This window comes from Martes martes (assembly GCF_963455335.1).
Source record: "Martes martes genome assembly, chromosome: 4".
Classification (NCBI taxonomy): Eukaryota; Metazoa; Chordata; class Mammalia; order Carnivora; family Mustelidae; genus Martes; species Martes martes.
The window spans coordinates 114,791,880-114,807,188 of record NC_137891.1 but is presented as its reverse complement, the minus strand read 5'-3'; positions in this window follow the sequence as shown (position 1 = coordinate 114,807,188).

Genomic DNA, 15,309 nt, shown 5'->3' with positions numbered 1-15,309 from the left:
TATGTTCTTTTGCACCATGACTAAAGCCGTGCTTGTGATTTATTTTAAGCTGCATTTACTCAGCATAATTGGTCAGGTGTCTTTTAAACCTTGGGCCTAATCAGACCCCATTCTGAGTCACAATCACCAAACGGTACTATTGGGAAATAATCGCCTGTGGATAAAGCAAAGATGCATTAATCTGGCCCTGGAGAGTGTGGCGTGTTTGACAGTGCATCTCAAACTGGATTTCAGAGGGCCTGGATTTGCTAACAAACCCCAACTGTTTTGAGAAACAGCGATTCCCTAGGTTATTAAACAGTGCACATTCTGAGAGAAGCTTGTTGAGTACCATATGTTTCTGATTCATTGGCAGCTAACTCAGTCTGTGGTGTGGGGTTTGTAGGAAATATTCCAGACCCAACCACCTTCCCTTCTTGAAAGGTATCCTCTTGCCAGCTCCATTTGGAAGGGTGTGATGCAGCTGCAAGGAGCGTTTTTAAGTCATTCTCAGAAATTTTTGCAGGACAGCTGTATTGGAAATTATCCCAAGATGCCCCAAGGTGGATGGAGCTGAGGCTGGCCCGAAGGCGGGATGGTAAGGGGACTTACCGAGGGCTTCGCCGCTTGGTCCCCATTTATGTGTCATCCTCTTGTTCCTTGCGGCTCCCAAGTCACTGCTGGGAAATCCAAAACCCAGCTTTCAGGTGGGTTACTCAAACAAGGTCTGGAATACACTAGTTGCTTCTGGTCCTCCACCACTTCCCTTGCTGAAAAAGGAGAAAAATATAAGTCCCACCTCCTAAATCTAGTGAGATTAACAGCTCACTTAGAGCAGTGTTCGGCAGGAGGTGAGAGCACAACAAAAGTATCCCGTGAACCGTGATTCTTTCTTGATTGTTGCCAGGATACAAAGAGATACAGCGGAAAGAACTCCAAGCTAGTAGAAGGCGGGAAATTTCTAGTTGCAGCCACGTGACCTTAGATTAGTCACTCACCTCAAATCCGCAGTTTCCTCTGCTTCCCTCAGATGAGGACTTTATGTATGTGACAGGGCTTTATAAGCCATAAAACTCCGTAACAAATGGTCACGTGCACATGCAGATCACCTGGGGATCTTGTTAAAATGCGGTCCATTTCCGTAGATCGGGCATGGAGGCTGAGATCCGGCATTTCTAACAAGCTCCCAGGAGACACCTCCCTGCCCCGTCCCACCTCCCACCTCTCTGATTGGCTATGTAACGGTAAGCGCAGCATTCTGGTGATCAGACCGACAGCAAACCTTCAGGATCCTCAAATTGTCTCTCTGCAGCACCAAGAAGACAGTGCAGATAAATGACACTCTGCTCCTAAAGATTCTGCAGGAAGTGCATCTCTCTCGGTAGCTAATTTCAAAGGCTTACCTGTTTGTTAACTTCCACCTTCAGTCCCAGAGCAATCTCTCACTTTACTCAGTGTCCTCTTGCAGGTCTGGTGCTATGACGTCAGCATTCTCAAGCCCCTCCCTGAACAGCTGGTTCCGGTTCCCTGGCAATTAGCACCTTCGGGTTACAGCTGGGCCAGGTACCAGACGTCTCTGTTGGGAGGACAAGTGTGTTACCAGGGGGTGGGTGGATGATAAATTAGATTCGCAACCTGCAAGCCCAATTATGGTTGTTTCTGGCCACTTTAGAAGCTTTGGTATGGATGGGGCACGAGAGAAAGCCGAGCAACAACAAAATCTAGCACAAGAAGCCCAGGAAACTCTGAATAACAGAAAAGAGCCTTGAAAGGGAAATATGTTTGGGTTTTAAGAGAATTGCAGACATTTTAACAGGCCAATACACAGCTGAGAGACCTTAATTAAAAAGAGACCAGTGATTAGGTGTCTGGAACGTTACTTTGGGTGCCTCTGGGAAGTCGGGAAGTTAGAGTTTGGCATTTGTGAATGATTTCTTTAGGCAGGAGATGGGGCCCAGAGATGCCCACTTAGGAAGTGTGACTTCAAGACTTACTATCGGTTGCCAGGTTCCCCCCTTCTTCAGATAGTCTAGTGGTGGAAAAGGGTATGAAAAGAGGACGTTTGGACAGAGAAACGAGAACTAAAGAACAAAGGAGACCACCAGGTAACTCCCGCTTTCTCTCTCAAGGCTCAACTCAACTGACATCCACCTGTGCCGGCCAGTCAGGGCAATGCTGTACTTACTAACCGGTTTCCTGGGGGAGGAGGCTGGGTCCCCTCAGGATCCCCAGCTTCTATGCCAGGCCTGGGCCCAGGAAACATGTGGTTGGTTACGTGTTTTTGGAATGAGAATGAGGGACAGAGAAGAGAAGGGGGAAGAAGAAAGAGGAAACCGAGGAGGAAAGAAAAAAGAGACATGGAGCAAAGCTTTGGGAAGCCAGGCTTCCATGGTTCCAAGAACATTTTCCAAAATCCTTATAGCTCAGGTCCTATTAAATGGTTCTGCTTTCCAGCATAGCTTGATTGCACGTGTGCAGTAAAACTAAATGATGTCTGAGTCTGGTAACAACGTCCTCCTCTCTGAGGAACTGGGCATGGCTACCTGAGCTTACCTACGGGAAGAAAGAGCCCACTGACTTCCATCTTGCTGTTGATTGCCTTTGCTTCCAAGGCCGGGCGCATGCCAGAGCAGACGTCCCCCTCCCTCAGACCAAGAGGGTTCCTCAGCCGGTCCCCTCCACGGAAGGGAACAGAAGCCACAGGGTTGGGAGGCTACCTGACGCAGCATTACCCAAACCTACAGCAAGGAGATTGTGTTATTTCAGCCATGCTTGGTTGGATGGCAGATATGTGAGCAGCTTTATGAAGATCTGGGACATGGCCCAGTCTTCGGGTTCACAGCAGAGCTGCCCCATCCGGCGTGGTTGGCAAAGGGGCGGCTGTGCAAGTGTTTCGATCCCCCGCCCCGCACCCCCGGGTGTGCTCCAAGGGGGTGCTGAGAAGAGAAAAAGTGCATTTCAGGCCACATTTCTGAAAACGCTAGGGATGCCTCTGGTCCCAAGCTTCTTGCTGCAATGACAAGAAACACTTGCTCTAAGAATTTCCCTGGCACTCAGGCCCCAGCCTGCAGAAAGAGGGCATTTCCATTCTCATTCACGGGTGGGACCAGAAAACGAAGTTTTAAACGTCACCGTTCATGTGGCAATCCAAGGTGTGACTTGGGGTCCAAACTGTAACCTTTGGGCTGGTGTTTCGGCTCTTACAAAACTCAAATGTTGCTTGCATCTACTTCATGTCTCCGATTTCTGCATAAGTCTGTGGAGCGCTTTAAAACTTTTCTGGGAACACCGGGTGGTTCAGTCCATTTAGCGTGGACTCCTGATTTCAACTCTGGTCAGGATTTCAGAGTTCTGGGATCCAGCCCTAAGTCTGGCTCCTTGCTCAGCTGGGAGTCTGCGGGAGATTCTCTCTTTCCCTTTCCCGCTGCCCCTCCCCCATTCTGTATTTCTATCTAAAAACAACAACAACAACAAACTTCTGAACATGGACTCTGTGTGTGTGTGAAGAGGTGGTAAGGTGTCAGCACACTGAAGCCAAATTTACCAGAATTCACTGCCACCTGCAATTCTTGGTTCCCAGTGAGAGTTGAAAGACAAAAATGAGGCTGCCATTTCCATGCTTCCAAGGTATGGGGAGGCACCGGGCACCTTGGCAGCTGATGTGTGTTGTCAGGCCTCCTTTTTGGGCTGCTTTGTTAACAGGGCTCTCCCTGCCTCAGGTCCTGGGCCAGGTATATGTGCAGCTCTGACAAAGGGACCAGCAGCTTCTGCGGATCACCCATATCCTCAAAGCTGGAGGCAGGGGCACAAATGTGGGTACTAGCTGTCCTCATGAGTTCCACTTTGTCCCTCACAGCATATCCCATTTTTCAGGCCCTTGTTGACCTGCGGTGACTTCAGTCCCAATGCCACATGCAGAGGCAACAGTCTTGGGAAGACTTCTGCACCAGGTCCCATTATTGCTTCAGTTCTAACCCCTATTTAAAAAAAAAAAAAAAATCTCATTATTTATCCTGCAGAGTTGGCTTTTCTGATTGAAACTTGGCTGATACAATGTATACTCAGGGCCACAAACTTGCAAGGATAATGTGAGTGGATGACAGCTAATAATCTCCAACCCTAATTTTAGTCATTGGTTTGTTGTCCCTTCTCAATAGGGACTTTCATCAGGAGTGTTGTTGACGAGTTAACCAAATTGCCACCAGTAGGAGGTGTTTTATTTCCTCCTTTCCCCTTTTCCACAGTGTTTGTCCACAGGGGTTCCACTGCCCTGACTCCTCTCTTTAGAGTTTCTTACGCCTCTGCAAAGTTCAGGGCCAGTTGATGCAAACTCCCACACCTCAAAATGTCCCAGCATTTTGTCCCATACTCTCTCTCTCCTTCACATCTCTTTCAGCAAGAATGATTTCCCTTTAACCTATGCTGACTCCTCTTCCTGGGCAAATGCTTTCACCTCATTCCTGCTTTCTTCATCTTTCTCTCAGCTTTTCACACCATTCTCTCCCTTTCCAGGGAATCCTTCCCTCTGCCTTCAAACCTATGCAGCTCACCTATTCCTTGTTAAAAGCACCTTTCTTTGGGGCGCCTGGGTGGCTCAGTGAGTTAAAGCTTCTCTCTTCGGCTCAGGTCATGATCTCAGGGTCTTGGGATAGAGCCTTACATGGGGCTCTCTGGTCAGCAAGGAGCCTGCTTCCCTCTCTCTCTCTCTGCCTGCCTCTCTCCTTACTTGTGATCTCTGTCTGTCAAATAAATAAATTTAGAGAAAAAAAAAAAAGCACCTTTCTTTGATATTGCTGCTTCTTCAAGCTACTTTCATTATCTCTTTGCCTTCGATCAAACTTCATGAAAGGAAACTGTTGCTCTATGTCCCCGATACCCCTATTGTTCTTTGGCCCTTTCAAAGCAGACTTTGATCCCCACCTTCTATCCCAGTGGTAGACTTGGATGCACTTAGGAATCACCTGGGGTCCAGGAGCCACTTCAGATGTTTTGATGTAGTTTTTCTGGGATGTGGCTCAAGCCAGGTGGAGTATCCTGCCATCCCCACATTTGCAAATCCAATGCTTTTGAAGGGGGAAGGGAACAACTTTCTAAGCAAAAAGCAGTTTAAGAAAGCAGAGACAAAGATGGCCATGTTTGCCTTCCTAAAAATTTTAAAACTTTCCGGTAAATTATTTTGCTGTTTAATGAGCAAATTCTGCATCTTAATACCCCAAGCTGGTGAGAACAAGTTTCTCATTCATTGCCAATGACTGGATAGCTATGTATAATGTTCTTGAAACCAATCTAGGAAACTATATCCAGATACATATAGATACACATACTATCTAATCCATTATTTCTACTTCTAGAAATATAAGCTGAAGTCCCTAAAATGTTTGTTGTAGCAATATTTGCAATAGTGAGAAATTAGAAGTGACCAAAAAGAGAACAAATGTATTGTGCATTTAGTGGTTGAGAATATTAATGTATAAATTAAAGTATAACTATAAAGAAAGATTATAACATGGAAAAAATGCCTATAATATAATGATAAATGGTGGGGGGAGTGGAGAACAGATAGTTATAATGTAGTGGGAAAGTTGGTAAAGACAGTGTACCAATCAAGCCTGGTTTAAACTAATATGTAACTTTTCAAATGTCAATTTCAAAATTTAATAATGAATTCTAACTATTAACTTGGAAATTTAGGCAAAGATATTCACTCTTAAAAAAAAAAAAACTCTTCTAGCCCTCTATAAATTTTTAGTTTTGCTTTATTTGACTTTTTCAAATACATTTAAAAACAAAGTTAACAAGCTGGCTTTCTCCTGGACATTATGTGCACCCTAAACTTGAATCTTATAAATACAGCTCAACATGGTCACACAATTCCTTTGGCTTCATCCCTTTTTAGGGAAGCTGTTCTCATTTCTCCAGCCACAAGATTTATGGGGGACATTTGACTCTGTGCACTCTTTTCTGTTTCATCGGCAACAGGATTTCTCCAGTGAATAATTTTTTTCTTGTGGCAAAAGGAAGAAATATTCAGGCTTGCTGTAAAATGTTGAGTACAGAAAGTGATCCTAAGAGATATCATTCTAAGCTTTTCTTGAATTCCCTGGGATAATAACTGATGGTGATTGTGTTTTGGGGCCCCCATCTGGCCCAGGGAAGGGGGCTTGAGGTAAAATAGAAAAATTAAAATGAAGCTATGAAATGATTACTTGATGATAGAAATCAATAGAAATACATCTGATACACCTGAAAGCCTCTGAGGTTTTTAAAATTTCAAGATAGAGGAGAGGCTTATAGTATAGTATGGATGGGACACCTCCCACTTCTGAAAGGCACACATTGAGGGTGTTTCTCCCACCCAGATTTTTGCCACCTGTGGTCTCTATTCACCACCCCCTCCCTGAGCTCAACATGAGTCCTCTCGTAAGCTCTGTCTTATTCCAGGTTAGTGTTTCATTTAGAGAAAATGAGGATGTTGAGCATTAAGAACAGGGTCCAGATGGCGTCACGGTGAAATCTGGAGCCAGCTGTGTTGCTCGGGGCTTTATTCGGATCCAGGGGTTACTGTATCCTGTTGGGACCACACTTAGTTCTCTGAGGGAAAATCAAGTGACCTCCACATTTCCCCACTCCCATCTCCACTTTCTGGTGAGGATATTTTCAAGACTACCCCTGAGATAGGTTTAAACATGCTTCTATCAAGTGAAATGGGAATATCTTACCAGTTCTTGCTCAAAAAGGACAGATTTCTATTTTTTTTCTTTTTTGGAAAAGTCCTAACCTGCCTGAAGCTTGAGTCTTTTCAAGCCTGCTGTATTTTTCTTTGGAAGCCTCAGGCTGTAGTTAAAGGCACTGTTCACATTCCCTTTAGCCCGAAGTCCAATTTGAGTCCAACAACATCCTGTTTAAAAAGCTCAGACTTTGTTTACTTTTGTGACCTAAGGGTTTTCACCTGGTTTTTTTGTTGTTGTTTTGTTTGCCTCTGAGGACACAAGGGTGGATGCATGAGGTATGGGCTGGAAGCAAAGGACTTCACAGGATAGTATCTTCTGGACAGGACTGTACCTGTTTGTCATTGCCCAATTTGGAAGCCTTTTGTATCCAGGACAGCGATGCATTTATATGACCTTCGGGAATAGCACAGATAGAGTCTGAGATCCATTAATTAAAGTAATACACAGTACACCATGTTCTACTTCAAGCCACAGAGGCATTTCTGTGAAATCCACAGTACATGACACATGCAGCTTCATGACATCTTCTGCATATAGATCTCTCCTGTCGGGGCATCCTGAGACAGAGGGCAGTGGGGGGACTGCCAGACTCATGGGGCTGAGGTCAATTTTCATGATATGAGGAAAGAGCCATTGGCAGTATTAGAAGAGAAGGCACTCAGCCTTGACTTCTCTGTGTAACATTTGTTTACCACTCACATTTCCTGAGGAGCCCCACTGGGCTGAAGGCCAACTTTGGTACTGTGTTTACATTAATAATATAGTGAAGGAACTAAAGAAACTCCCTGAGAAGCATTAACAGTGTGAGCCCAGTGACACAGAAGGAAACTGAGGCAGTGATCTGCAAATGTCTAAAGTGGGACTTGAACTTGGAGCCAAGTTTCCAAAGCTTGGGTGTGCTCTAAGTCCCCAGTGACTTTTTAGGAGGTAAGTGTGAACCTGGTTGTGTGGGTGGATGGCCACAGGATCTCCTTAGGGCACAATTCTGAGAATCCGGGCTCTGTGAAACCCTTCCTGGTTGTGCTAAAACCCACCACACAAGTTGGGGAAGGTTGTTTTATTTCTCTATGTTTCCATGGTGGGGAGAGGACAAATTAAGGCATCAGCAAAGGCTGAAGATAATAAAAGTTTCCCATAACCTTTTAAAGAGATCAAATAAAAAATACAGAGAGAAAAGCAAAGTTGGTGATTTAGGCTTTGCTTAAAAAAATATAGCATATTTAAGAAAAAAATAAGCCAACGTTTTATCTTCTCCAGGAGCTCATCCTCCACACAGCTGTGAAAGAGTTTCTAAAACACCCATCAAATCATTCAGCTTCCCTGTTTAAAACCCCTCACTGGCTGACTGTTGACCTCAGTACACAAGCCAGGTTCCTTGGCTCTGCAGTCAAGACCCTCTAGGATCCCGCCCTGCCCACCCCCTGGAGTCAGCTCCCATCCCCGCAGCTCTATGCGTTCCCCCTTCAGGGGCTTCCAAAGACTGTATCCAGGGGCATGAAGGGCCCCCCTGCCATGGTCACAATGGTGGTGCATCAGAAGATGAAGGTGATGAAAAGCTTCATCAGACCATCCACCCATGGCCAACTGCACAGAAACACAGAAGACCATGTCCTTGGCCACCCTGGGTGACATTTACACCAAGAGTCAAGGTTTCTCTACTGATCTTTGGCAGATGTTTGTTCTTATCTCCTTGTCCTTGTTCCTGACCCCACTTTCCTAGAACTACTCTCATTTTGTCCATGAGCTTTGCAAAGGGCACAGACTTGTCTGTACGGAGACTGAAATACATAAACAGGCAATGAGCTGATGTCGTGTGACAGGGTGAGGCTCCCAGCAGATTGCCGAGGGCCAAGATGCACAGAGGTACTGGGTACCTGCAGCAAGGGGGAGACCCAGCATCCATCCAACCTTCTCTCTGCTCCCATGCAGCTGCCATGTTTTCTACATTTACTTTCTGGGGCAGGGTTATTTTGCTCATCTTTTTCCAGGCCTCCCACTGAACTGGTCTTCCCTGCTTTGCCATAGAAGGGTTAGGTTCTCTCTGGATAGCCCAAGTGCCCTGTTGCCACAAACTCCAGTTGCTTCATGATTCTAGCCTGGACGGGGCCAAGGTCACCTCACAAGGTTGACGAGATAACCCTCAGATGAGGGAGCCAATGAATCAAGAAACCAAGTGATTACAGCAGTCTTACTCTGGGAAGTCACTGGGCCAGCTCTTGACTGCTTTTAATCCTCTCCTTCATCCTCTGATGAAGGCCTTATCCCCATGTTTCAGAGCTTGAAGCTAAAATTCAGGCTCAGTACTTCGCTGGAGGTTATAGCTAATAAGGGAGAGAGCTGAAATCTCAAACCAGGTCTAATTCTGAAGACTGCCGTCTTCCAAATGCTTATTATTTGCACTTACTGTGGGCTACTCTTCTAAGTACTTTACTTGTAATAACTCATTTAAAACTCACAACAACTCTAGGAGGGGGGACTGCCATCTCCATCTTACAGAGGAAAAACTAAAGCCCAGAGAGGTTAAATTGCTTGCCTAAGGTCGCACTACTACTAAGTGGCAAGGACAAGATTCAGCCCAACGGCCTGGTTCCATAGTGTCTGCCCCTCACACCTATGAACCACAGCCCCTCCAAGCTCCAACATCCTAAGGTTGTCAGCACATCTGTCTTAGGCCAGCACAGTGGGAAGGCACCGAGAGAGGAATAGCAAGGGATATACGTCCTTGTCCTCAAGGAGCTTACGAAGTTCAACCGACGGGTCAAGGGGGTATGAGGCCTTTACAAAGATATCCCGAGGGTCCTGTCCACCCGACATCTCCAGGCTCACTTCTAAAAACTACAGCAGAGTTGCTTTTGGGAAATCTTTACAAGGCACAGGGCCCTGTGCTGTCAGGGGAGGCTGCAAAATCAGCAAAAGCCTGTCTTTGGCTTTATCTCCTTAGATAGAGGAGAAATGCTCAGTTATGTGGGATCGAAGGAGAGCCAAGCTTCTGATACTGTCCAGCTCTACCACCAATGAAAGGCAGGGGCTGGAACAGAGGATGACCATGGCATCTTGACCGAAGGGGCAGCTCACCCACAAACAGGAAAGCCCGGGGCCTCCAGTCTGCGCCTGAACCTTTCACAGGCAGCTAGAAGCCTTGGTTGAGGCATCTGTTCAACATCTTCCGTTCCTCTGGGCAAAGTTGGGGCCGGGGCAGGGACTGGGAGCTGCTGGGGCCAGGAAGACTGGTTTCTGCATCTGGGGTCCTCTTCTACAACCCCTGGCTCATTAGTGCATGGTCAGTTAAGAACACGAGCTTTGGAGCCAGACCAAGTGGGCACGAGCTGTGAGACCTAGGGTGAGTTCCTGAATCCCCCTGTGCCCATGGATGCTTTCCCATAAAACGAAGCCCCTAACAGTGCCCACCGCATAGGGCTGTGCCGAGGGTGAGACCACACAGAGCTGTGTAGCTATCTCTGCTATGCCATTCATCCACACTGAGTGGAAGTTGCGTCTTTCTGTTTCCTCATCTAGACCATGAACTTTCATCTGAGGACAGAGGCTGATCACAGAGGTCCTGTCAGCATTGGCTGGCATAATTGACTAAACAGAATCCCATCCTCCTCGGCCTTACCGACAGGTCTCTCTACACTCTGGTCCTGCCAGCCATGACTGGAGGCCTGAACGGGTGTGTCCGCCCTTCCCGGGAATGGTTTCCTCCGAAGGCCCTCCTTGCTACCACATGGGCCTTCACCAGCCGTGGAACCCAGGAACTCGAACTATGAGCCAGGTTTCCAGAGCAGGTCAGCAGGAGATGCGTTAGATTCTTACTTCCTTGGCTTTCTGACTGCTCAGCCTCCCTGACTTCTCCGTATCGTAACAATTAAGCCCGATGTTTTTTCCCTCTTCTCCTCCAATTATTCCTGTATAGTAGCTCTTCTCAAGAGTTTAACATGAGAACGAGCCACCTGGAGATTGTGTTGGAATGAGGCCGAGGTCCTGCTTCAGCACGGCCAGTGGTAAGGCTGTGCCCTGCCGCCAGGATGACTTGCCTCGTACAAAACCACGATCTTGTCCCTCGAACGGACTTGAATCGATCTGCCACCCGAACACATACACGAACGGCGGCTGAACCCCAGAAAAGACGCTCAACGGCATTAGTCATTGCGGAAATGCAGTTTAAAACCATGACTGACTGCACACCTATTACACACCTGTTAGAAGAATTAAGAATAAAAGTACAATACCAAGTGCTGGTGAGGATGCGAAATAACAAATTTCCATACTCCACTGGGGAGGATGCAAAATAGAATAGTTGCTTTGGAAGGTGTATAAAAGGTTTTCTTTTGGGGCACCTGGGTGGCTCAGTGGGTTAAAGCCTCTGCCTTCGGCTCAGGTCATGGTCCCAGGTCATGGGATCGAGCCCCACATCAGGCTCTCTGCTTGGCGGGGAGCCTGCTTCCCCCGCCACACCGCCTGCCTCTCTGTCTACTTGTGATCTCTGTCTGTCAAATAAATAAATAAAATCTTTAAAAGGTTTTCTTTTAAATAAAGTCAAATACACACTTATATACAGCAGTCAGACAAAGCAATCCTCCTAGATATTTATTCAAGGGATTTGAAAATTTACATTCGCACAAAAACCCATGCATGACTGTCGTTAGGGAGTCAATTCACCATCACCCAAACCTGGAAATAACCCAAAAGTCCTTCAACTTATGAATGGATGAACCCACTGTGACAGGTCCACACAGTAGAATAGTGGGAACAGACTATTGACCTACAAAGACCTGGGTGAATCTCGGATGTGGTGTTCTGAGTGAGGAAAGTTAAACTCAAGAAGCTGCTTGCTATATGATTCCATGGGCAGGATACTCTGGAAAATAAAACTAGAGAGACAGCCAACAGATCGGTGGTGATAAGGGGCTAGTGTGGAGGAACGGTTTCCTGCAAAGAGACAAGAAAATTCTGTGGCACGATAGGAATGTTCTGGAGCTTGCTCACGGTTTTAATACATGACCATATGCATTTACAAACACCAGAATGCAGAAAAGGATGAATTTTGCCGCATGTACGTCACACCTCAAAAGCAACGACGGCGACCAAAAACTTTTCATGGTTCTCATTTGCTCAAGAAATTTAAATAACGTCCAAACTCCAGAACCCCTTATCCTTTCTAACTATTTGTACTGTTCATTTTCTTAAATGCTGGTTCAACTTTTCTGCCACTCACAGGTGCCCTGGGTTTTCTTCCCTCAGCCTGTCTCATCTCCTGGAACAGCCTCTTCTTTTACGGAATAGGTAGATAATAAACACAGAATGAATGAATGAACGTTCCTAACATTCCTTGATTGCCCATTGTCCCCCCAAAATGGAGCCATAGAAAGATAAACCTAAAAGGTCTTGTTGGAATGAAGCCAAGGTGCTGCATTTCTAACCAGCTCCTTTCTCTCAGAGGAGTTCAGTCTTTTGTAAGGGTTTGCTGACTCTGGTTGATTCTTTGGACGTGGGCAAATCAGCTGAAACAAACCCACAGTGTGCTCAAACCCCCAGGAGCCATTGCAGCCTTGGAAAGGGCCTGCCTGGGCACACATCTGCCCCCCTTAGGGCCCTCCAGACTCCCCGATGCCTGGCCTAGGTAGGAGAGAGGCCAGCCTGTTGACAGGAGGCCTGTGGTGCTGTCACCCAGCCGGCCGTGGTGATTGATTCCCCTGTCCTCACTCACTTGTTAGCAGTAGAGCTCCTCACGTCCCCACAGGCCCTGCGGCCTGGAGGGGGTGGGGAGAGGTGCTCTCCCTGGCAGGTCTGTCCTCCCAGCGCTGCCTCCCAGGGCTGCTCACCATTTCCTCCGTCCTCCCTGCACTCTCCGCAGCCCCAGCACACAGACTCCCAAGAGGGAAATGGACTCTGAGAGCTTGAGGTGCTGGTTTGAGGGTCGCAATCAAGAACTTCAAATCTTTGAGCCTCCACTACGAAGATTCGCAGACTTGCATACATACACATACACAGAGAGGAGAAATTATATCCCTGATGTGGTCTTTGGCCACAGGCCCCCACATTGTCTTCACATGAGCTAGGAGGCGCCAGGTGTTTTGCAGGCTACAGGCAGATCTGGAGTCTTAGTGAAAACCTGGCTGCGGGCGGACAGCACTTTCATCTTAGCCCTCTAGGCTTTTCCATTCTTGAGGAAAGGAAAGGTGAGCAAAGTGGGTGGCTGTTTGCCCCACTGAGGCTCCCTCTGACAATGCGGCCCACTGCGTCCTTACTGCCCCAGTGGCCCAGGCATTTCTTTCTCGGGTGGGAGGAGGTGAGGGGAGGCTCCCAAGATTCCCCTGGAGTCCAACGATGGTGACACAGACACATTTTTTAAACCTGCAGCATGGACATAGATTGCCTGCCAGGGCCAGTTACATAATTCATGGGCCCCAGTGCAAAATGAAGACGTGGTGTCCCTTAGGTAAAAAGCAGGGAAAAAAATTGCTTTTGAAAGTATAAAAACACCCCTGAAACAAATAATACATTATATGTTAATAAAAAGAAAAAGGAAAAGAAAGTACTAAAACTAAAAACTAAAACTAAAGCATGTTCATTTAATCCGCGGTCTCTGTTTGCCATGGGGTTTTTTATTTGCTATAGAGCATTGCAAATAAAGAACAATGAACATTTTAGATTATTAGCATGAATTGTACCCTTCATCTCTATATTGTGCAATACCTGTTTTACATGCAGATATAGAGCATTTAACTCATATAGAATCACCAACGTTTTGCAGTTTGTATCTTGTAGCTTGTATAGGCCTGTGTACTTCCTTCTTACTGAGCAGTGGAGACACTGGAAAAAACGAATGCCGTTGTTTTAATTTCCCATCTTGCTATGCACGTGTTCTACCAACGTTCCGCTTTCAGCTCACCGATGAATAGGACGGCCTGAAAGGAGGGGTGCGTGGGTGGCTCAGTTGGTTAAGCATCCAACTCTTGATTGAGCTCAGGTCGTGATCTCCGGGTTGTGATCTTAGGGTCACGAACTCAAGACTGTGGGATCAGGCCCCGAATCAGGCTGTGGGCTGACCATGGAGCCTGCTTGAGATTCCCTATCTCCCTCTCCCTCTGCCCCTCCCCGGCTTGTGCCTGCTCTCAATCTCTCTCTAAAAAAATATATTAAAATTTAAATTAAAAAGAAAAAAGGAGGAAGAACTGCCTTCTCATCCCTGAGTGTGGACAGACTCCAGGCACAGAGGGGAAATAAAGCCCCTTCAGGAGGGGCAATAAAGCCCCTTGAAGGAGCCCCTTCAGGCCCATGGGCTCCGCAGCGCAGGTTAATAATGTGAGTGATGCTGCCCTTATGAACAAAGCGTGTGGTTTGACTTTACTGGTGGAGCTGGGGACTAATCAGCTCAGGGATATGCAGGGGAAGGGTGCAGCCGTGACCGGCAGCCCTTGGCCTGTGTCCCCTGGACTCGACTCACATCATCTGCACTTGACCTCACAGTGTGTGTATGTCGGTAGAAGGACCAGAGTCTTTCCCTGAAGCTTCCAAAATAAACAATTTCTAAGCGTCCTTCTTAAAAAGCAATAATATTTTTTAATTGTAAGATTAATATATAACCACTGTAGAAAAACATGAAAGGAAAGATAACTGCATAAATCTTGGTATAGATCAAGTTAGTATTTTTCAGTATACCAAAGTGTACATATGTTATACATTGCTTTTTGTTGGTTTTGTGTGGGCAGGGGTTCAAAATTCAGTGCATGCAGTATTTTAGTCTTTTTTCTTTTTTTCTTTTTTTTTACTTAGCAAGCTATCATAAGTACTTCTCTATGTCATTAGTCTGATGTTTAATGGCTGGGGATTATCCCATTGTATAACAATTTACCTAATCATTCTCCTGTAAGTGGACATTTACATTAACTTGTGGTTTATTAATATCATAAAAATAGAGTAGCAAACATATATTGTGAGCCATAGGTCAGCACATATACATGAAAGATGAGAAGCTGCTTAAAAGTTGTGTCTTGGGGCCCCTTGGTGACCCAGTGGTTAAACGTCTGCCTTTGGCTCAGGTCATGATCCCACGGTCCTGGGATCGAGCCCCGCATCAGGCTCCCTGCTCAGTGGGAAGCCTGCTTCTCCCTCTGCCTTTCTCCCTGCTTGTATTGCTCCCTCACTGTGTGTCTCTCTGTCGAATAAATAGGTAAAATCTTTAAACAAACAAATAAATAAATAATAAAATAAAATAAAAGTTGTGTCTTGTTTCCAAACCTTGTGCCCTGAAGTATCCACCTCACTACATGCAAAATGTATATATAAATTCTATATAAATGTATATATAAATATGTAGATAATGGTAACTTTGGAAATCATCAAATGGCCAGGGTTCTGCCCACACCCAGCATTTGCTCATTCACTCGAGAAGGTCCAGCAGGGAATGTCTGCTAATGTCGGTGTGTCTCTGCACGGAGGGTCCGCCCCACACTTCGGTCACCCTCCTGGACTCGGGGTCCGTCATCTATGCTCAGCTGAAGCTAGAAACTCGTCTTCTGAGGGGCCTGTGGCTGAGGTGTTGAGGGGACTTTGACTCAGGGCTTCAGAAGCTTCCTTGGTGCTAAATCACCTCCCA